This window comes from Engystomops pustulosus, chromosome 9, assembly GCF_040894005.1.
Source record: "Engystomops pustulosus chromosome 9, aEngPut4.maternal, whole genome shotgun sequence".
Taxonomy (NCBI): domain Eukaryota; kingdom Metazoa; phylum Chordata; class Amphibia; order Anura; family Leptodactylidae; genus Engystomops; species Engystomops pustulosus.
In genome coordinates, this window is record NC_092419.1 from 82851435 (window position 1) to 82857652 (window position 6218).

Consider the following 6218-nt stretch of genomic DNA (forward strand, 5'->3'; position numbering starts at 1 on the left):
CCTGTATTACAGTCCTCTACTGATTGTGGCATAGGCCAATAAATATAGTGTAAGGGATTAGGCTCAGGATCTATTGTCATCTTCTTGGGTAGACAAGCACAATTCACCAGCATACAGGCAATTCAGTCCCCACTATACAATTTGGGTACAACTTACCTCAGCCAGTTTTATTCAGCAGTAATTTAAAATAAACAAAATTACCTAAATAAAGCCTAAGCCTCTCAGCACTAACTAACCATGGAGGATCTCTACCTCACCAAGTGCTGGCCTATTGCCAGGCACCAGACAAGCCATAGTTGGAAGTTTTAAAAAGTAGGTATTAAGCCATAACCAAACAATATAAATTTGATATCTCTGTGATTGCGCTGACCCAAAGAATAAAAGAATAAAGAATTAAAAGCTGTAAACACAACGCCCATAAGAGTATGTTGCAAGTTTTTTGTCAATCATAAAATATTTGCAATTATTTTTTCAGCTTCCCGGTACAGTGCACAGAATATAAGGATACGGCTTATGGAAGGGTAGAGTGAAAACCGTCAACTCAAAAACCTGGTCCTGAAAGGGTTCAAGGGGCAAAACTTCCTAGAATTTGACATTAATTTTCTCTGAAGCTCTGAATATTTTATTATCTTTTATAGCGTAATTGTAAACTAACAGAATAGACTGGAAATAGCTCCAACCTCTGACCGCAGGTAAAAATTCTGAGATGAAATGGTGAAGAAATTAACTGCATAATGAGATGTACTGCAGTGTAAGAGGATGCTCTTCAGTAAGGTCTAGGAAATAAAAAAATGTGAAGTAATGACTCGATCAGCCTTCTTTCTCCAGGGTCACATAAAACTCGGAAATTCATTCTTCAGAGACATCAAAGAAAATTCTACATGAATTATTTATGAATTATCATGAAAGAAATTTCCTGATAGTAAAGAACAATAACTTTCGTTCTTGCAAACATCAAAATTTCATCTGAACACATTTATATTTCTCTTTTCAACTGTATTACTACTTAGTGAAATGGGAAATGTAATTTATGGGTTGTAGGACTTTTGCAGAATTACAATTTTTTCAAAAACAAGATTGTAAAATAAATAAAATGTCTATATATCCCATGTTACAATCCAACCAATCTTCAGAGAAAGCACAGCATACTACTCCTGGACCACCCACCTTCCTCTCTCCATGGGGCACATTTACTGAGAATGAGGGAAACTGCACTAAATGTGCTCTGCCCATGTATAATGCTGGGTGCGACCAATTCATTAAGAACGTGCGCCAGAAATCATGAAACTGTCGCTTTCCTGCAGTGGCCTGGCAGAAATCACCAACTTTTTTGTGCTGCATCTTTAATATAGGGGGTGCATGTTAAAAACGGCACACGGTCCGACCTAATTTGTGTCGCATGGAGACTAGCGCACCTGCGCCACAAAAAGGTCATGGGCGACGCAAAAGTGGAGCAGACACTTCTTAAATACCTGTGCAAGCAGTTTACACCTAAAAGAACATGCAAAGTCCATCATAAAACTAGTGCCCTAAGTAAATGTGCCCCCATGTGTTTGACAGGCCATGTGTGTCCTTGACATTAATTCCTATTAGGCATTTGGTGAGCTGTATTCATTTTTTTCCTATTGTATGTTCTAATAACTGGAATGTTAGATTCACATATAAATTGTTTTTTTTTGGATGTCAGATTTATGGACACTGTGCTGTAGACCCTTTCAGAAACTGAACCAGTGTTCGCAAGGGAGGCTCAAAAATAGGCTGGGGAAAGAGATTACCTTGTATCTTTTTTAATAGAATCCAGTCAAGTTACAACAAGAACCCATTGGCCCAGATCTATTAAAGTGGCTGCACAAGTTTTATTTCCTACTTTACACTAGAAAGAAGGTCTTTGGAGCTTGCACATTGTATAAAGTGTTTGCACCGGTTTTGTGTTGCGCTGTGCCGACAAGGCAGAAAAAATGTGCTCTAAAAGGGGCATGTAAGTGCTTAGTCGAAGTATGTGACACATTTAATACAGTGGTTCAATAGAATTGTGTTGCACACTGTATATTAAAGGTGCACCTAAAAAATTATGGTGCACACTTCCCAAAGACTGCAGCATGAGCCAGAATATTGAAGACCATGTGCCAGTCTTCAATAATCTGCTGCACCCTGCACACTCAATAATGTTGCTTAAACATACCATATATACTTGAGTATAAGCTGACCCGAGTATAAGCAGAGACCCCTAATTTTAACACAAAAGTGGAAAACCTATTGATTCGAGTATAAGCCGAGGGTGGGAAATGCACTGGTCACTGCCCCCCTCCCCAGTAAATAGCCAGCCAGCCCCCAGTAGTGTATAGCCAGCCTCCTGTAGTATATAGCCTGTCAGCCTCTGTAGTATATAGCCTGCCAGCCACTGTAGTATATAGCCTGCCACCCCCCTGTAGTTTATAGCCTACCAGCCCCCGTAGTATATAGCCTGCCAGCCCCTGCAGTATATAGCTTGCCAGCCCCTGTGGTATATAGGCTGCCAGCCTCCTGGAGTATATAGTCCTACCAGCCCCTGTGGTGAATAGCCTGACAACCCCTGTGGTATATAGACAGCCAGGCCCCTGCGGTATATAGTCTTCCAGCCCCCTGTATTGTATAGCCTGCCAGCCCCTTGTAGTATATAGCCTGCCAGCCCCCTGTATTATATAGCCTGCCAGCCTCTGCCCCCAATATAATGTCTGTAGGAAAAAGACAAAAAGTATACTCAGGCAGGTCCTCTTCTATCCATCGTGGCTCTGGCATCGGCTCCTTGTTCCGTATGGCCCATCGCAGGCACCATGACATCAGCCACTCACTGACAGCCGCCGGTGCACATAGTAGAATGTCAGCGTGCGTCTAACTTCAAAATGCCTGCGACGGACTGTGTGGGACACGGAGCCGATGCCGGAGCCGCGATGGATAGAAGGGGACCTCTGGGGGGAAGTTTTCAGCAAATGTTTTTATGCTGAAAAACTCAGCTCATACTCGAGTATTTACAGTACTAATAATGCCTTCTGTTGCACCTGAATAAAAAACACCCCTCCCAAAACTGGCCTGTATGTGCCTCCGTAGAGAATACAAAAAAGCATCCAAGGGTGGTTGCTGGAGTGAAATTCTCCCATGCTGCCAAGCTGCTTAAAAACAGTATACATAGGCAGTATTCATGGATAAAATATGCTGCCAAATCATAATGTCATGCCATGGTTTGATTTGTTTACATCTCCGATTTGTGAAATACAAAATTAAGCACTCTTTCACATTGGCATTGATGATCAGCTTCAGTTGCTTATCCATTGCAGTTTTTCTCCGTTGTGTCTGTTTTTTTTTCGCTTTGTCTCCGTGATGCATCAGATTTGTCTCCGTGTCCGCAAAAAGAACTGAAGGTTTAACATTGCTGTGAAAACATCAAACCTGTTTTTTTTAGGTTTTTTGTGGACCTGTAGACTTCTGTGATCCATAACAGTGAAAAAAATAGGACATGTTTCATAATTTTTTCCAAGGACAGCGGATCAGTGAAAATACAAGCCAATGTGGAAACAATCATGGAAATCAATGGCTCAGTGTGGCATCCATGGAAAATAACACTACACCACGGATGTGAAAAACAAAGCCAAAGTGAAAGAGCCCTTAGAAAGAAATGTTATTATCTTGTAATTCAGTAATTTATATGTTAATTCACCATTTGAAATAAATCTGGCATGTTCAGTAAACTAGAATGGATGATGCTAAATGACACCAATGAGTGCCAAAAAGGTATCCGGACACCATCATGTTTATTTTTCATCAGCTTGTTACTGCTCATAGCAAATGCTAGCTGGTGGATGTCCTTGGCAGATTATGTTAGAGGGGGCAACTTTCTCATTGTGGTGGGCGCCTATTTGCAACATACAACTGAAACCAGAAGTTTTTATATACTATATAAATAGACACATTTGCAGGTTTTTCTGACATGAAATTAGAATAAACCTTTCCCACTTTAGGACAACTAGGATTACCAAAATGATTTATATTTTTTAACTCATTTATTAAAGGAGCAAAAGACAGATATACAACGGAAATAGATAAAAGTGCTTCTTCCAGTGATCAAAGTTTAACACGTCAAAGAGTAGACTACAAAAACAGACTAAAACAACACTAAAACCAACATAGGCATGGCATAGTCACTACTAATTCCTTATCCAGGTCAAACCTAATTCTCAAGTATCTAAAGCCCTTGAGGACTGGAGAACATTGATTCCAGCACTACGTGAGGAGGATTTCTTTGATTTACTGGAGTCCCACTGATACGTGTCACCTGCCGTTAATAATAAACTCATACAATTGTTCATCGTTAACCAATGTGATCTCACCCTGTAACAATACAAAGAGTGAATACACTGTGTGGCACTACTCTGGACATATGGCATATGTGAATATTGTTGTTTTCATATACTGTAGGTCGCCAACTTGTGTATATTGGAAATGTGATGGTGCTCTGGTTCTTTGAAAATAAGCAGATAGTCCCAATAGAAATATGCATAGTAGTAGAACGCCACTCACCAAGTTATTCCTTCTTAATCCATTTATTGCTGTATACTCAAAAAAGTTTTACAACGAACAGGTCCATGTTGTCCCTCCCCAACATGGACGTGTTTGTTGTAAAACTTTTGTGAGTATACAGCAATAAATGGATTAAGAAGGAATAACTTGGTGAATGCCATTTTACTATTAATTTTACTTTAAAATGGACTCTTTTACAGATTTTAGTTGCCATAGATGTAGGACCACCCTTGCTACCTTTGGCATATGATGTGGGATTGTCCGCTATTGCAAATGTTTTAGTCAGAAATTATATCCACATTATCTGATATTGTGGAGGCCCCTATAGACTTTACCCCTGCAATATGTCTATTTGATGTACTAGGTGGTGATAATTTTCCTTCGTGAGACATTCTTCATGGCTCGTAAGGTCAAAGCCGTCAGATGGATGGATTCACACCCTCCTAAATGCTCCCAATGGAAAAAATGGTTAATGGCATAGTCCCCTATGAAAAATTTGTATACAAAAATAGAAAACGTCCAAAAGAATTTGGTAAAATTTGGGATAGATGGTGTAATTCCACCCTATAATTATTTATATTTTCCAGATTCCAGAATAATGAGAGAGATACTTTTTAATGTATTTTTATTACTTTCTTTCAAAGTCAAAAGTTTACATACATTTCAGTACATTAGTATTTGGTACTGTATTGACAGAACTGGTGTAACTGAGCCATTTTAGTAGCTGCCTTGCTTGCTCCTTTGCCCATAGACTTCCAATAGTATTCAGACCAGGGTTTTGTGATGACCGCTCAAAAACATTCACTTTGTTATCCTTAAGCTACTTTAAAACCAGCTTGGCAGTATGCTTCTGGTCATTGTCAATTTTCAAGACCTCTTGAGATGTTGCTTCAGTTTTTCCACATGAAGTTCTTTCCTCGCGATGCATCTATTTTGTGAAGTGCACCAGTCACTCCTGCACTCTGTGTTCTAAGGCTTGCATGCTTCTCCCTTTTTCCTCCAAACATAATGATGGTCAGTTTTAGTTTTGTCAGACCACAGGATGTCTCAATACAGATTTTGCATTTGTTTTTGGGTTGATATGCACGTTTTGGCCCAAAGGGAATTTATCTCTGGGACAGAGAACCTGTACTTCCTGTGCAGTATGATGGCTGGACATTCCCATCTAGTTTGTACTTACTTAGAAATGTTTGTACAGATGAACAAGGCACCTTGAGGCTTCTGGAAATTGAACCCAAGGATGAACCAGACTTGTGGAAATCCACATTTTTCTCCCTGCTTATGTAGTAAGCATAAGTACACCAAGTTTGTGGTTTAAGTAAATTTTTCATAGAAATGTGCAGTACATACAATGGGGAAAATAAGTATTTTCTACACTGCCAATTTTGTACTTACAAAGAATGGATAGGTCAGTAATCTTTATTGTAATTATTTTTCATCTGTAATAGACAAAAGCTAAAATAATCCATAAGAGTAAATGTATGCCGAGTGGATTGGACAACCCCCCCCCCCCCCCGTGAGCTTACCATAGAATCCGATCCATTATGCTGCAGCCCCGGAGTCCGGTTTGTGCCCTCAGGCTGCTGGCTCCTCTTCACACAGGGTTCTGCATTCTGTAGGACCAGGCTGTAGTTACCTGATCATGCTCAGAATTACTTATGTTA